The 18,713-nt window shown below is 38.6% G+C and overlaps 1 pseudogene; it reads right to left on the bottom strand.

The window, feature by feature from the left end:
- Nucleotides 1-1,017: 1,017 nt before the first annotated feature.
- LOC149193683 (putative xyloglucan endotransglucosylase/hydrolase protein 32 pseudogene) lies at nucleotides 1,018-16,893 on the bottom strand (annotated as a pseudogene).
- Nucleotides 16,894-18,713: the final 1,820 nt, after the last annotated feature.

Raw genomic sequence — 18,713 nt, 5'->3', positions numbered from 1 at the left:
CCAACCACATTTATTGAATAAATGTGATTATACTAATTATATAAATTTATTTTAAATCATTAATATTAAATACCTCCCTTTATATATTTGATATTTTTGTCTTCACTAAGAACAACAAGTTCTCCAGCAAAGTATATCATATAAATTCATATACAATTTAAATCACACAAATTTTATCGAATTAATCAAACTTAATATATTAAGTAAATATACTAAAACATACATTCTCAAATTAAAGTTTTGACTTGAGGTCGTGAAGTTTTGACTCAGTTTTAAGTGATAAAATAAAGTGGAGATTTCAATATAAGTAGCTACGGGTTGGTTTCTAATAGAAAACTTTTATTTCAAGACAACAAAATTTAGTGACAAGTTTGTTTCTCATGTATAAAATATTTATTTGAACAAGAAGTTTTGCCTTTATCAAATGAGATGTTCATTATGCTTTGACACAAATTGGGAACTCTCATTAGTTTTGATATTCTAGTTTTCAGGTACATTATTTGACATAAATTTATGACTAGTGGGTCACCTTCCCTCTCCAGCTTAAGCACAAATATGGAACGCTCCTGAACAAGTTTGGCCTTTCCAAGATTGTAGTTCCATTATGACGTGATTAATCATTAACGTCTATTGATGGATTCTATGGCCGTTCATGTGGTTGGAACAACTCCTTCACATCACGAAATCTCTCCTCAGAGTACTAGTAGTTCAGTTGTAGGGAATTGGCTGGTTCAGTGGGTGGCCAGGTATACTACAAGTGCATTATGACAATTTTACTTCTGATTGAAACAATACTTCTTTTCACAGCTCAACGTATGTAACCATGAATAGCATCGGGACATTTAGTAGAATTCGTATTATTGTTACAACGATATAGACGTTATACATGGAGAAATGCTACTTAATTTAGTTTACACATTATTGACACTTTCCAATCCTGAATTTCACATAGAATAATTTAGATAGAAGGATGGATTGGTATAGTTTTCTTCATTGACTAGCAGCCTACCCTCACTTTCAGCCCACGACTGAATGATTGGAAGAGACTATATGATAATCGTTGACAGAACATTCGGGCATTGTGCCCTTGGGATATCGCTGAAGATCTTGGCAGTAATCGTAGGTCATGTAATTCTTTCGTACTACCTCCAGAGCTCGAATCTGTTCCTTGTTCATCCTCGGAGAAATAAAACAATCCAGAAACCCCTGTGAACAGTATCGCATATCGTCATCGTTCGTGGAAGAGCAGCCGATGGTGATAAAGTGGGTATAAGTTGAGAGGAATGGCTCGTAACTGTAGTTGGCTTTCTATCGTCCTCCATCTGTGGCCCATGCAGAGGCGTCCCATATTGTTACATAAACCGACATGGGCTTCGAAGGGTATGTTACTCCCAGGCTCTTCATCCTCGGAAATCTTCTGATCGGAATACTGTCCACCATAAACCTGCCACACAATGGAAAATAATGAGAAATAATCTTTTAGAATGGTTGATTTCAATAATATTCTGGAATTAGTGTTAAAATAAGATAATTACTCTGGCATGAGGAGTTAGCTAAAAATAGTGAGTCAGTTAATTGAGTCATTGCATGATTGAGTGAGTGTTTGAGTGTTGAGTAAGTGATAGACTACTTTGAGTGTGAGATCGGCTGTAATTGCATGTCAAGATATTTTAGGCAGTTAGCTAGTTGGAAAAAATTTAAATACCCTTTACAAATTTCACTAAAATTATCATATTTTATGTGTGAATTGTGTTTTTTTTTTTTGGGTCTTCTATACCTTTCCAACAAATTAGCATCAAATTCTAGAAGCACAACTTGCAGAGCAGCATCGCGTGAGTGATAATTCACGGCTAAATTCAAAAGTTTTCTTCGTTGTAACCGAGCCATCATTTGGTTAAATTTTTCGTCCAAGAAAAAGCCGAGAGCAGTCTGCACGGTGATTTGCAGAGCCACTTTGATTCGTTAAATCAAAGAGGCGGTGTAGCGTGAACGGTTAAGGAAGCAGATGAAAGATTTAAAAAAAAAATCCGAAGGATAAGTCAACCAGAAAGCCCAAGTTTAAAGGTTAAAGTCATAGTCACGTAGGCTCTAAAAATCACGTGATCTTTTAAAGCGAAGTGGAAGTCGGTACGATATATCATACGATTTTATTTAAAGAGTGATTATAACGAGTTTTTTTATATAAAGATTTCTTATATAAAATAATTTTTATATTAAAAAATAATCAAGGGTTTTATTTTATAAAGGAAATTTTCGAAGATAAGAGATTTAAAAAAAAAAATATTTGTAAAGTTTATTAAAAGAGAATATTTTTTTGGTTTTTGAAAGAGAAATTTTTTGTCCCACCGTTTACAGGGAAAGATTATGATGTGTGAGCCATTAAGATGGCGACCATGTTGCAGACATATGATGTTTGAGATTATGTGAAGTTTGGGTTTTCAGAACCTATAAATGAAGAAGAAGAACAAGCTCTCAGTAATGTAGAGAGGAAACAATGGAAGAAAGACAAGAAGAAGAATGCACATGCGTTGCAGCTTATTCAACAAGGAGTGGACCTAGCAGTGTTCCAGAAGATTATGACCACGTCTTCAACAAAAGTAGCATGGGATACTTTGGCGACAAACTATAAAGGTATGGCCAAAGTCAATATTGTTAAGTTGTAGAATACTATGAGAGATTTTGAAAGTCTGTAGATGAAGGAGACAGAAAACATTGATTCTTTCATGAATCAGGTCATAACTCTTGTAAATCAGTTAAAGATTTATGGTGAAGATATAAAAGATCAAAGAATGGTTGAGAAGGTCCTTTGATCTTTGTCTACCAAATTTGATGTTGTGGTAGCAGCCATAGAAGAAGCCAAGGATTTGGCATCATTGACAGTTGATGAACTAATGGGATCACTTCTATCGCATGAGGCAAGGATAGACAGAAATAAGGATTCCACTTTAGAGACCACTTTCAAAAGTCAGGTTTCTATTTCAATAGACAAAGGTCAAGGCAGAGGACGAAGTGGAAGATATGGTGGTCAGAGAGATGATCGAGAAGAGCATGAACATGCAAGTGGAAGCAACTACAAAAACTTTAACAATCATCAAAGAGTTGACAAATCAAAGGTGAGATGTTACTACTGTAATAAATTTGGTCATTATGTTCGTGATTGCAAGAAGAAAATAGCTAATCAAGGGAACCAGAGAGCTAATGTCACTACAAAGAGTACTAACTCCATGTTCCTAGCTTGCCATACCATGCATGAACCTTCTGCTAGTGTGTGGTTGTTAGACAGTGGTTGTAGTAACCACATGACAGGCAACAAGGATTTGGTTGCAAATTTCGATCAATCTGTGAAAACAGAGGTAAAGTTAGGCACTGACAAGACTGTGGAAGTAGATGGCAAAGGAGTGGTCAACATTCTGATCAAACAGGGGGAGCCGAAGACAATCTCAGAGGTATATTATGTTCTTAGTCTTAAACATAATTTGTTAGTGTTGGTCAATTGACACGAGAGGATACAAAGTTATCTTTCAAGGTCAAGAAGTTGTTATATATGATAAGCCCCCAAGTAGGCAACTGATAGCAAAGGTGTAGATGATGAGGAATAAACTCTTTCCTCTAATTTTGAATTACAGTGGTCAGGTGAGTTCTTTTATAGTTGCATGTTCTGATAATTATTGGTTATGGCACTTTCGATTTTGACACTTGCACTTTTCTGGTTTAAGATTGTTGCAACAGAAACAGATGGTCAGAGGATTGCCTCCCATCAAAGAGCCTGCTAGTACTTGTGAGTGTTGCATCTTGGGAAAACAACACCGTGAAAGTTTTCTAAAGGGAGTTGCATACAGAGCAAAGCAACCTCTTGAGATAGTGAATATAGACTTGTGTGGACATGTTATCACCCCAAGAAACTCTCCTAGGTTGTAGCTCGGAGATGCTCAAGAACATTACAAACTCAACTTAATGTTGGAAATGGATGAATGGAAGGAATGATGCTTGTCCAAGCCAGATAACCACTTCTACTTTGCTTGACTCCAAATATGCATGAACACCCCCAGACTACAAGGCTTTAGACCACCAATTACTCACAGTTTAAGGATTGGGTGAATATGGAGAACACTGACCACACTAGCAGATGCACAAGACCCTGTGATGGCCGGCTGAAACCAGTAAAGAGGTCTACAAATCTAATTCCCTAGTGCACAGACAGGATGACAGATCTCTGTCACTAAGTAAAAAGAAACCTGATTAACACATTCACTGATACATGCAAGATTTAAACACAGAGGTAGGATGACAGCTCATCTGATGCTAAACATCAAGAGTTCAGGAAAACTACATAACAGGCACAACCTAGAACATAATAGAAATGGCAAATGAGTAATTAACAGCAAAAGAAGCTTGTATTAATTGAAAATGAAGATGAGACGTTGCAAGTATCAAAGCAGTTACAGTCTCCAGAAGTTGAACCTTACATCAAAACAACAACCATCAACCCTGATTACATTTGTTTTTTGGGTATATATAGAGTTTCATTACAAAGACGTTTTGCTATTCTAGGCGTGGAGGGGTCATAATTGACCACCAATTGCTTTAACTGCTTGATGGAGTCTTTGGTGCAATCTGTATGCTCCAGTGAACGAATTTGATCTACTCGGGTGCTCTGTTGTACTTCTCGAGCAGGTGGAGTGTCGTATGGATGAAATTCCATAACTGTTAAATGCATTTAACCGCTCCAGGCTTGTCCTTTTCCTTCTTGACCATCCTTCCTGTTTAATGTGGTTGTTGAGGAGCTACTGCACCGAGTACTGGATGCTGGCCACCTTCGTCCTTTCGGGAGTATGGAATGGCTATGGATGTGGATAGTCGGGATGGATGGAGGAAGAAGATCGGCCGTTAGATTGGGCGGATCGACGGTGGGGAGTGCTTGGCGGGAAGTATTGGGAGGAAACGGGAGCAAAGCGATTGTGAGCCGTTGGATCTCGGGTGGGCAGATCCAACGGTCATCGGGCGGAGGACATGCACGGGGGTTAACGAGTGGGGACGGAGGACGGGCGGCAAGCGGTATTGATTGCACTACCGTTAGGGGGGGAAGCGGTAAACATACAACGATAAGCGATCTCAATCATCGTGCAGCGCGTGGCGGACAGGGCGGGATGAAACCACTTTTGATCGCGAGTTATCGCGTGGTTAGTTTGCGGGTGTGGGAGGAGCAAACGACGTTGGATCGCTTGGTAGGTGATTAGACGGCAGGGTTTAAACTGCGCAGTCTCGTCAGATGTGACAAGGAAATGTTAAGTCGGGGTTATGGTGAAGGTTTTATGGAGGCACATGGTCGTGTGGGCGCGGGTTTTATAAGGTCTTGTGTATCGATGCCCGGGGCTTTGAAAAGTGCTTTTTAATATGATTTTCGACATAAGCACGGGAAGTTAAGACAAAGGGAGGGTGAGAGAGGTAGAGGGGAAGGTGAGGGTAACCAATATAAGCCTCCTTTTTTAGCATGACCATGAACAAAGTGGTCCCCAGCGTTAGAAAATCCTGATTATATAGCAGAGCTAACACTGGCTCCTCTTGGGGATGAGATCCTCCCTATGAGGTCTCAAGAACTTACAGATCAATGCCTTTCTTGTAAAAACTAATTAGCAAAATTTCCTAGTGGTCCATTGGGCATGGAGTCTAACTGAGCTTACACTAAAACTGATAAAACAACATATTTACAACTTTAAGGCCAAAAGACCTTAAATAACATAAATTTTCAGAAAACGCCCATTAACTAGGCCATCAAAAACTGCTTCTCCTCCCATACTTTTTAGCATGAAGGTATTGTTCCCTTAGATCTGAGAGATAATAAAAGGCCCTGTCTAGAAGGCATCAAACTTCTCATGGTTGCCTTTTTTCTCTTTCAGTGCATCCCACTTCAAAAGCAAATCTCCAACCTTAAAATTCTCTGATTTTGTCTTTCTGTCAAAGACCTCCTTGATTTTCTTCTGATGTGTTGCAGACCTTTCGACCCGCTGTTCTCTGATTTGAAGTGCCTATGCTAAATCAGCGATTCTTTTGGCCATGTCTTCTTCCTCGTTCTGCTCTTCTTGTAGGAAACTTGCCATAGGGAGGGTTAACTGAATCGGGAATACAGCTTTAGTGCCATATACCAGCCTAAAAGGAGAATTCCCTGTGGATTTCTTGATGGTCACTCTGTCAACCCACAATGCATACTTGAGTTTAGAGTCCCAATTCTTTTTGTTGTCTTCCAACAGCTTTTTAATTATCCTTATCAGGTTTTTATTGGAAGATTCTGCCAGACCATTGCCTTGAGGGTAGTATGAGGTGGAATGAATCAGCTTAATGCCCATTGAGTCACACATGTCCACCAATTATTTTTCCCTGAAGGCTGCTGCATTATCTGTGATTATTTTATGTGGACACCCAAATCTGGTGAAGATATTCTCTATCAAGAACCTCATGACCACATGATGATCAACCTTTCTGGAAGGGATTGCTTCAATCCATTTAGTGAAGTAATCAGTGGCAACTAAGATCCATTTGTGTTGGCCACTGGAATGTGGATTGATTTCTCCAATGAAATCTAAGCCCCACTGTTGAAAAGGGCCATTTGCATATATTGGTTTTAGGGGCAGGGACTTCAATTGTTGTTTTCCTTCAAATCTTTGGCACCTGTCACATGATTTAACAAATGAGAAGACATCAGCAAACAAGGTGGGCCAATAATACCCAGCTCTAAGGATTTTGTGGGCTGTAGTTTTCCAATAATGATGCCCTCCACATATGCTGGAATGAAATTGCTACATGACTTCAATGGATTGTTCTTTGTCCAGACACCTCAAAAGAATTCCAGAGGGGTCCCTCTAGTAGAGCAGATTTTCATGAATGCAATATTTTGCTGCCCTGAGCTTAACAGTTCTGGCTTGGCTTGCACTAAAGCCTGGAGGAATTTCTAGCTTCAGCAAAAATTGAGCTGTTGCAAAGTACCAATCACAAGAAGCTAAATTTTCTGCTAATGACTGATTTTTTCTTGGTTCAACTATTTCTTCTTTTATTTGATCCCTTTTTGCATATGTGCTTATGAGATTTATGTCCAGCGTTCTGCAATTTTCTTCAGCCAATAACTTGGCAAGGCCCTGACCTCTGACAAGCTTGGTGGGATCCAATTCTATGTTAAATTTGATCAGCTTTGCAATCCATTTATCCCTTCTTCCATCAGCATCAGGCTGCGTTAGGACATCCTTTATTGAAGCAGAGGGCACACATGTAATTATCTTGTAACGCAGAATGTAAATTCTGAAAGCTTTCAGAGACTTTATAAGAGCATATGCTTGTTTTTCAATGATATCATACCTCAGCTCAACATCCCTTAACGTTTTGCTGAAGAATGCCATTGGATGCTCTAAGCCTTCTTCACCTGCTTGCAATAAAACTGCTGCGAGGGTGTCATCAGAGGCAAATGAAAATATATGGAACTCCTTGCTGTAATATGGACTTCTTAAAGTGGCAGCTTCCATAATAGCTTTCTTAATGGACTCAAAGGATCTTCTTGCTGCATTCAGCCCATTTTATCTCTGACCCCTTTCTCAACATGGAGGTAATGTGCTTTACAAGTTCTGCAAAATTTGGGATGAACCTCCTTACAAAATTTATCTTGCCCAGAAAGGACTGGATGTATTTCTTTAATATCGGGACATACAAAGTTTGTATTGCTTTTACTCTTTCTAGGTCAATTCGGACACCTTCAGCAGAAACAACATGTCCTAACAGCTTGCCCTCTTCTAAAGCAAACTGTGACTTTTTAGGATTGACTGAAATCCCAAACCTTCTACACTTCAAGAACACTTTCTTCAAATGCTGTAAATGGTCATGATGGCTATTGGAGTACACTGTTATATCATCAAGGTAGACAAGGACAAACTTATCCTTCTCTCCCACAAATACTATATCCATAGCTCTTTGAAAGGTGGCTCCAGCATTCATCAGTCCAAAAGGCATCTTGGAATACATAAAAGTGCCCCAAAGAGTGGTGAATGCTGTCTTCTCTTGGTCATCTGGATGTAGAGCAACCTGATTGTACCCTGAAAATCCATCCAAGAAAGACATTACTTTGGCTCCTGAGACTTTCTGCAGCAAATGCTACATCTTGGGCAGAGGATAGTTGTCTTTTTTAGAGCATTTGTTCAAGTTTCTGAAATCAACACAGAGTCTGATTTCTCCACTTTTCTTCCTCACCACTACTAGGTTGGCCACCCATTTGGAATATCTGAGAGGAACTATGATTTTGGCAGCCAATAACTTCTTTATTTCTTTTTCAATCAGAGGAAGGAGCAAAGGATTTATTGGTCTCAGCTTCTACTTGAAAGGGATGGTGTCTTTCTCTAAAGGGATTTTATGCTGGATGATCTTTTTGTCATAAATTTTCAGGTCACTATATCAGCAAATTGCTTCATTAAATTGCAGTATTCAGCATTATGGGCATCAAACAGATGAGTGGACAGATTTATATATCTGGGCTGATCTGGACTCCCTATATTATGCTTACAGACTGTGGATTGATCTTCTTTTTGGGCAACCTTATGAGGCACATCATTTTGGTCAAACAACTTTTCTAATGGAACCAGACCCTTAGGTATATGATTCCTGGGCAATTGGACGATGCTATCTTTGCCAATTTTGTTTCTAAGCTGGGATTGGGGAATTTCTTCCAAGGCTTCATTCTCTTGGTCAATTTGCATTTCAGAAAATTCATCAATGACTTGCAAAAACCTATTCACTTGGTCATCATCTTCAAAGACTTTCCAATGCTGGACATTATCAGGTAAGGATGGTCTACATTTCATTTGGACTTCATAAACTAGTCTGGGAGGCATGGGAGGGGTAAACATGCTAGCAGACACAACAAGGGAATCAGCAAGCTGATTTTTTACTCTAGGGATATATGAGATACAAAAATCATCAAAAGAATCTTTAAGTCTCCATACCTCATCTCTGTATGATTTCAGCCTTGGGTTCTTTGCTTGAAATGTTCTTTTTACTTGCTGAATGATAAGATCAACATCTCCAAACACCTTTATGTTTCTGATTCCTCTGTCTTTAGCTGCATTAAGTCCCAATAGCAGAGCCTCATACTCTGCTATATTGTTTGTGACTTGAAAAGCCAGCTATATTGTTTGTGACTTGAAAAGCCAGCTTAAAAGACAGATGTGTGCTTTCTTGTTTTGGAGATATCAGCACCACCCCTATTCCTGCGATCTCCCTGGAACATGATCCATCAAAGAACATCTCCCAAACCTAACTTCCTTGCTCTCCCTCAGCCTGGATTATTGGTTTCCTGATTTGCATTGAGGCCTTCTGAGACTCTTCTATTTGGAGAATACATGCTCCAAAATCAGTGTCCACAACATAGATAGGATGATTAGAAGGATTCTTCTCATCACTGATGATGTAGGCCAGCTGTGCTTCTCTGTACAATCTCCTGCTTTCTCCTCCAAAAACTGGGACAGTGGCATAAGATAAATCATTTTGTAATTTCCCACCTAGTCTCTTAATCCACCCTCTAGACAATAGCATGCCAAACTTGGGAGGGACATCTGCTACCACAATATCCATGATCATGCTCTTCATGGGAAACTGAGTCAGGGTAATGGCTAGGTCTTTGATTAATCCTAGGCATTTTACCTTTCTTGAATTGAATGAGAATAAGTCATGATATGATCAAGTGATGTCAAGGCCTAACTCTTCCATGACATCTTTAGGCATCAAATTGTGGCTGGCCCCTGTGTCTAGAAGGCAATTGTGGAGGATTTTGTCATGAATGGTCAAGGAGACATAAAATGGTGGAGAATTATCATCAGCAGGTTCAGTCATTGGGCTAAGCACAACCGTAGGCTTATCATCTTGCAAATTGACTTCTGGACTTTTGACTCAAAACTGAAAGGGGAAGGGGGCTTATCAGGAACTCTTACCTCTTGAGATGGTGCTTTGAGGATGACTGGATCAGCTGCTGGCTTCTTCTGTCTGATATTCTGTTGCTCTATTTGGACAACAGCTCTTTGGGTAGGGTTCTCCTTGACATTGTTTGCTTTTGACCTCAGATTATATCTTTGTTGTTCACCAATCTGCAAAACAACCTCTCTGTCCCATTCTTGACTGGTTTGGTCCTGTGGCAATGATTCTTCATATGCAATCAATGTCAAAAAGGTAGCACTGCCTTTATCTTCCATGCAATGAATTTCATCCTCCTCTTCAAATTGTTCCTCCTCCATGACTACATTTTGGAAAGGAGCCTTAACTCTTTGTTCTTCATTTGCTTCTTTACCCCTTTGAATGATTTGTAATTGTTCATTTGCTCTTCTGAATGGAGTTGGAATTCTTAGAGTAAATGTGTTTTGAAACCTTGCTTTCCTAGAACTCTGCTCAACTTTCAGCTTAGATATCTCAACAGCCAATGACTCTATCATCTTGGTCATTTTATCCAATTTGGGTTCTGAAGATGAAGCAGAGCAAGAAGAAGCCTTACCTCTCTGCCTCCTTCTATCAGCATGACTTTTAAGCTTTTCTGCAGCCATAATATTTGATTCCACTTCCAGTGCTGCATCTTGCATATCAGCTAGAGTGGCACATCTTCTTTCTCTCAACAATAGGCAGAAATTGGAGTCAAAAGCATTGGCATAAGTGAGTTTGGTAGAGGTGGGGGTAGGCTTTACTTTAGCTGGTATCTTGCTATGCATAAGGTTAAATATTTTATTAAAATCAGGCAATGATTCCCCATTCTCCCTCTTTAGGTTTCCAAACTTTGTATGGTAATAGAGCAGATATTTCCTATCCCCTCATTGTTTGAGGAATGCATCATCCAATGCTTCAATGTTCGCTATGGACCTATGGGGCAGTTCTTTGAACCATTTCCTAGCCTCTCCATCAAGGCTCTGGACAAACACTCTCAACCACACATCATCTTCACTGATATCTAGGTTATCAGCATAACTATAAAAAGACTCAAGGTGTTCTTCAGCTGTTACTCCCTCTGTACCAATGAATTTGGGCATATATTTCTAATATTGTCCTGCAGGCATGGCATTCAAAGGAACATGCAAGACTAGGGGTCCGTACCTAGAAATTATAATTCTTTCCATCTTCGTGGGAGCTTGTTGACCTGCCATTACTGGGAGAGGTGGAAGGACACTGGCAGATTGAACGGTAGGAAGTAATGAAATGGATGACAAAAATGAAGGAAAATGATGGATTGTATGGGAGGCCTTCTTTGGGCTAAGATCCAAAGGGGAACTGACTGAACAAGGAACTTTATGAATATCTGAAGGTACTTCTTTACTAACAATGCTAGCCTCTAAATCTTCAAACTATATATCTTCAGCTGTAATATTTTCTTTCAGAGATGTATAAGATTTCTTAGGCTTACCTGATCCTGATGCTCCTTTCTGTGATATTTTCCCTTGCTTAGCGATCTTCTCAGGGTTAGGCACTGGGTCAGCTGGTGATTTCTAAGGATTTCTCCGGGTATGCCTCACGAACTGAGCCAAAACTGTAATGTGGAGTCGCCAAAGGTTAGTTCTCTAGTAGAGTCGCCAGATAGATGATTACAACTAGAAATGTGTCCAGACCTTGTCTATCATCAAAGCATGGAACTGTGTCGTTCTCCCAGGGAAGCTGAGCTTCAATCTCCTCTCCCTGGCAATGGCGCCAATCAATGTTATCACCCCAAGAAACTCTCCTAGGTTGTAGCTCAGAGATGCTCGGGAACATTACAAACTCAACTTAATGTTGGAAATAGATGAATGGAAGGAATGATGCTTGTTCAAGCCAGATAACCACTTCTACTTTGCTTGACTCCAGACATGTGTGAACACCCCCAGACTACAAGGCTTTAGACCACCAATTACTCACAGTTTAAGGATTGGGTGAATATGGAGAATACTGACCACACCAGCAGATGCACAGGACCCTGTGATGGCCGGATGCAACCAGTAAAGATGTCTGCAAATCTAATTACCTAGTGCACAGACAGGATGGCAGCTCCTCTAATGCTAAACATCAAGAGTTTAGGAAAACTGCATAACAGGCACAACCTAGAACAGAATAGAAATGGAAAATGAGAAATTAACAGCAAAAGAAGTTTGTATTAGCTGAAAATGAAGACGAGACGCTGCAAGTATCAAAGCAGTTACAGTCTCCAGAAGTTGAACCTTACATCAAAACAACAACCATCAACCCTGATTACATTTGTTTTTTGGGTATATATAGAGTTTCATTACAAAGACGTTCTGCTATTCTAGGCGTGGAGGGGTCATAATTGACCACCAACCGCTTTAACTGCTTGATGGAGTCTCTGGTGCAATCTGCCTGCTTCAGTGAACGAATTTGATCTTCTCGGGTGCTCTGTTGTACTTCTCGAGTAGGTGGAGTGTCGTATGGATGAAATTCCATAACTGCTAAATGCATTTAACTGCTCGAGGCTTGTCCTTTTCCTTCTCGGCCATCCTTCCTGTTGAATGCGGTTGTTGAGGAGCTACTACGCCGAGTACTGGATGCTGGCCACCTTCGTCCTTTCGGGAGTATGGAATGGTTATGGACGTGGATAGTCGGGACGGATGGAGGAAGAAGATCGGCCGTTAGATTGGGCGGATTGATGGCAGGGAGTGCTTGGCGGGAAGTATCGAGAGGAAATGGGAGCAAAGCAATTGTGAGCCATTGGATCTCGGGTGGGCAGATCTAACGGTCATCGAGCGGAGGACATGCGTGGGGGTTAATGAGTGGGGACGAAGGACGGGCGGTAAGCGGTATTGATCGCACCGCTGTTGGGGGGGGGGGGAAGCGGTAAACATACAATGACAAGCGATCTCAATCATCGTGTGATGCGTGGCGGACGGGGCGGGATGAAACTGCTTTTGATCGCGAGTTATCACGCGGTCAGTTTGCGGGCACGGGAGGAGCAAACGACGTTGGATCGCTTGGTAGGTGATCGGACGACAGGGTTTAAACCATGCGGTCTCGTCGGATGTGGTAGAGAAATGTTAAGTCGGGGTTACGATGAAGGTTTTATGGAGGCGCATGGTCATGTGGGTGCGGGTTTTATAAGGTTTTGTATATTGATGCCTGAGGCTTTGAAAAGAGCTTTTTAATATGATTTTCGACATAAGCACGGGAAGTTAAGACAAAAGGAGGGTGAGAGAGGTAGAGGGGAAGGTGAGGGTAACAATTATAAGCCCCCTTTTTGAGGATGACCATGAACAAAGTGGCCCCGAGCTTTAGAAAATCTTGATTATATAGCAGAGCTAACAGGACCTATGAGAACATAGTCGATTGGTGGAAGTTGCTACTTCCTCATTTTCATTGATGACTACAACATAAAGATTTGGGTTTATTTTTTGAAGCAGAAGTTTGAAAATTTTGCAAAGTTTAAAGAATTCAAAGCCTTAGCGGAGAACCAAAGTGATTGACAGATCAAGGTATTGAGGTCAGATCATGGTGGAGAATATGACTCAAAGGCATTCCATGATTACTTCAAACAACATGGGATCAGAAGACAGTTTACAACCAGGTACACATCGCAACAGAATGGTGTAGCATAGAGAAAGAACAGGACAATTATGAACATGGTAAGAAGCATGTTGAAAGACAGAAACTTGTCTAATGAGTATTGGGCAGAAGCAGTTGCATGTGCTATTTATGTGATCAACAGATCTCCTATAAAGAGTGTGATGAACAGAGTACCAGAACAAGCATGGTCAGGTATGTATTACAGCGTATCTCATCTTGAAGTATTTGGATGTGTAGCTTATGCACATGTGCCTAAGGAGTGAAGAGGCAAATTGGATGATAAAAATGAAAAATGCATATTCATTGGTTATAGTGAACAATCAAAAGCTTACAAATTGTATAACCCTGTCTCAAAGAAGACCATAATTAGCAGAGATGTTGTGTTTAAGGAACAAGAGTCATGGAATGGAACTGTAGACAAAATAGTTGATGCACAAGTGCCATTGATGGAAGAAGATGATGTAGCAGAAAAGGAGTAGCAAGAATCACAGGTGAAGACACCAAACAGAGACACACCAACAAGGACTCCAAGATTTTTAGAGAAGCATGGATCCTCAAGCAGATCAACAGATCAAGATTCTCCCAGCAATCAATCAGGTGATGAATCAAGCAATGGTAAGAGAAAGATGAGAAGTTTGAAAGATATTTATGATGATTTGGATGTTAGTTCAAATTTTGCATTGTTGTCATTCCAACCTTCTTCATTTGAAGAAGCAATCAAAGATGAAAATTGGGTGCAAGCCATGGATGAAGAAATTGAAGCTATTGAAAAGAATGACACATGGGATTTGGTTGATTTACCAAAGGACAAAAATATCATTGGTGTGAAGTGGGTGTACAAGAAAAAGTTGAATGAGAAAGGTGAAATTGATAGATTTAAAGCAAGACTTGTAGCAAAAGGATTCTCGCAGCAACCAGGAATAGACTTTGGAGAAACATTTGCTCCGGTAGCTAGATTGGATATTGTAAGAGTGGTTCTAGCTACAATAGTTCATAACAAGTGGAAAGTATATCAGATGGATGTGAAATTAGCCTTCTCGAATGAAATTCTAGAAGAATAAATTTATGTTCAGCGACCTCCAGGATATGAAGTTGAGAGTAATGAAGACAAAGTTTACAGGTTGAAGAAAGCGCTCTATGGACTGAAGCAAGCGCCTAGAGCTTGGTATAGCAGAATCGACACCTACATGATTAAGAATGGATTTTTCAGAAGCAACATTAAGCCTACCTTGTACACAAAGGTAAAAGAGCATGGACAGATTTTGATTGTTTGCTTATATGTTGATGACATGATTTTTACAGGTGATTTTGACATAGATAAATTTAAAGAAGCCATGATGAAAGAATTTGAGATGATAGATCTTGGTCTCATGAAATATTTTCTTGGCATAGAAGTTGAGCAATTTGAACAAGGAATTTTTATTTTTCAAAATAAATATTCCAAATATTTGTTGAAAATATTTAGGATGGAAAATTGCAAATCTATCCCTACACCAATTGAAACAGGTACAAAGTTAAGCAAGGATGATGAAGGATCATATGTCAATCCAACTTTATTCAAAAGATTCGTTGGTAGCCTCATGTATCTCACAGCTACAAGATCGGATATCATGCAAGGAGTGAGTTTTATTTCCAGATTTATAGAGACTCCAAAAGACACACATCAGAGTGCAGGAAAATGAATTCTGAGATACATAGTAGGAAGTAGAGATTGTGGCATAATGTATGCAAGCACAGAAAAGAAAGAATTGATTGGATACACAGATAGTGATTTTGCATGAAGTTTGGATGATAGGAAGAGCACTTTTAGTTTTGTGTTCCACCTTGGTTTAGGTGTGATTTCATGGGCATCTAAGAAGCAGCCCATTGTGACACTTTCATCAGCAAAAGCAGAATATGTAGCAGCAACATCAGCAGCATGTCAAGCAGTGTGGTTAAGAAGAGTACTTGATGGACTCAAGCAAAAACAACAAGGATCAACAACAATATATTGTGACAACACCTCAGCGATTGCACTATCTAAGAATAATGTGTTTCATCAGAAGAGCAAGCATATTGATAATAGATATCACTTTATTAGAGAACTTGTGAGCAATGGAGAAGTTCACTTGAAGCCTTGTAAATCTAGTGATCAATTGGCATCTATATTTACTAAGTCATTAGCATAAGATGTGTTTGAGTTTCATAGAAGAAACTTGGGTGTTGTAAGCCTAGCTGAGACATAGACCAACATGCATGTTTGAGTTGTCATGAGTCATGTTTTAGTTTAGCAGTCGTAATTAAGGGGGAGTGTTAAAATAAGATAATTACTCCTGCATGAAGAGTTAGCCAAAAATAGAGAGTCAGTTAACTAAGTGGTTGCATGATTGAGTGTTTGAGTGTTGAGTCAAGTGAGTTAAGTGATAGATTACTTTGAGTGTGAGATTTCATGTAGTTGCATGTCAAGATATTTTAGGTAGTTAGCTAGTTGGAAAATGTTTAAATACCCTTCACCAGGTTCATTGTAATCATCATGTTTTGTGTGATCAATAGAAGAGCAACAACTCATGTTTTATGTGTGAATTGTGTTTTTGTCTCCTCTGCCTTTCCAACAATTAGATGCATAGTTCAAAGGTCCAAAAAAAACGATCCAAGTAATTATGAAATATTTTCAATATTTATTTTTACTAGACCGATTCAAAAAAATGATCCAAAATGATCGATGATATTTTAACAAAAAATGACTTGTAACTTCAAAAATAACTCCACCAATTGAACTAACCCTCTAACACCCACAACACAATATATATATGGTAGATTTCATATCATCTAGAAAGAAAAAAAAATATGTAAATGATATGATTATACATACGTGATTTGATGAGGCGTCCAGAGAATGGTGTAGTTGTGAAAGTCTTTGGTAGGGTCGAACTAAAGATGGAATTTTTGTTCCCTGCCAATCAGATTTGGCCCATCTCCTGTCCCATTCCCATACATGTTGGTCTGGAGATTGTAAGGCTCCCCTGGTCTATGTCTATCTCGTCATGCCACCCTTCATAAACTTGGTTGTTTGACAATTGAAATATCACCATTCCAATCAATAGATACAAAATTGTACTCACATTCCTCTGAGCCAATTTCCATATAATCTTATGACATGAGTTGATTCATTAATTGATGCATTAAACACAAATAGAAGATGAAGATGAATATAGTTACATAGAATGAAGTGATGATTCCTGCAGTATAGCCGCCCTGAAGTTTAACAACAGCATTGAACAAACCATACATGTATGGTTCGTTTGACTTGAATCCACTGCTTGATGCCACAAACAAAGCACATATCACGTAGTTTCTCAGCATAATAAACAAGTATAATACAATATCATTAATTTAACTATAAAATCACAGTTTCATAAATTTGATTTATGAGACTTTGTTTGTGGGGGCAAGAAATCCCTCTGACATAAGGCTTGCTTTCCTTTCACTCTCAAACCATGTTATATACGCATAGAGGGTGGTATTCGAAATAAGCGTAATCAAGAGTATGTAATACTCAAAGGCAACCACAGTGCACAACACTTTGAAAGGCAGCTTGATTAGTAATGAGTGATTGTTCTGCTAACTCTCCATCACAGCAAGGAAATATGGGCAGTTATAATCAACTCCCTGTTTTGTTCTCGAATTTTACATGACACTTCTCGTCAGGGTCACCGATTTCTTGTGACATTTCTGTTTTATAGATCATTTTCTGTGACAATTCTGTTTTATCCCACATTTCGAGTTTGGTGAGGTGATATATCTTGGATTTAAGAGATCTGTGGTTTGTATCTTTCGAATTATTGACCGGAGAATCCACAGTATGAACATTTTTATACCAACGTTTCAAATCCCAAATGGGATCCATCATCAGGGTTAAGAATGATGATAAAAGAAGAGCAATCAAGACAGAATAAATACTTACGAGGGAAAATTTTTAGGAACACACTGTCGGCTAGAATCTTAAATTAATTTTAATTTTTACTTTTTATTTTTATTATTATTTTTATAATTACTTTTATTTTAATTAAAATTTTTGAGGAGATAATATCAGGTATTAGAAATAGATTTAGTTTAAAAGATTGAACTAAATTTTTTTATTTAATTAATTTAATTTCTATATAAATTAATTTAATATATTAAATTAATTCATATTAACAATTATAAATATTTATAATTGATTAATATGATAATTAATATATTAATTAATAGTTATATAGAAAATATTATAACATTAAAATGTTAATTAATATGATAAATAGTTAATACTAGAATATAAAGGGATAAATTTTTTTAATTCATATAGAAATACTAGGATAATATATCAATTTCTATATATAAATTAAATTAATATATTTAACCAAATCATATTAACAATTATAAATAGTTAATATTTATAATTAATTAATATGATAATTAATATATTAATTAATAGCTATATAGAAATTGATATATTAAAGAATTTTAATGATAATAATTCTATGATAAAAAATTACCGACCACTGATAATAGAATAGGGTAGGGATAACATACCTGCTGAAGGCCTTACTTGGGGATGGGTTGGCGCTTTTTGATTTCACTGATCAAGGGAAGCCAGCTCCCGCTAATCTCCATACCATTGTCTCTGTTCAGATTATGAGGATGCTTAATAATATCAAGTGCTTCTCTGATCTTTCGCCTCTGATGCTGCTCTTTCCTTGCGATAATAGATGCGTTTTCTAGACAGATGTGGTGCTTAGTCTTCAAGGAGTGTTCTGCCAAGGCTGAGGTACGAGATCTTCCATTCCTAATGTCAGCGCCATGCTCTTTGAGCCTTGTCTGGAGGGAGCGACCTGTTTCACCTATGTAGCTTTTTCCACAGGAACAATCTATCTTGTAGACTCCTTTAAGTTGATGTTTGTCAATATCATCTTTTACAGATTTCAAACCTTGCCTGATAGTACCAGGAGCTGAGAAATGTGTGATAATGTTTTTCTTTCTTAGGATTTTAGCGATTTTGTCTGAAACCCCTTGGATATAAGGTAGAAAAACTTTGCCACCTTGAGGTTGGTCTTGATCTTTAGGCTCATGAGATAACAACTTTCTTTCGGCTTTCTCTATGGCTTTCTTAATCTCATGTTCTTTGTAGCCTATATTCTTAAAGG

This window comes from Pinus tabuliformis, chromosome 2_2 (genome assembly GCF_031772625.1).
Source record: "Pinus tabuliformis cultivar Carrire ecotype Pingquan chromosome 2_2, CPIR1, whole genome shotgun sequence".
NCBI classification, from domain to species: domain Eukaryota; kingdom Viridiplantae; phylum Streptophyta; class Pinopsida; order Pinales; family Pinaceae; genus Pinus; species Pinus tabuliformis.
This window is presented reverse-complemented; position numbering and strand designations above follow the sequence as displayed.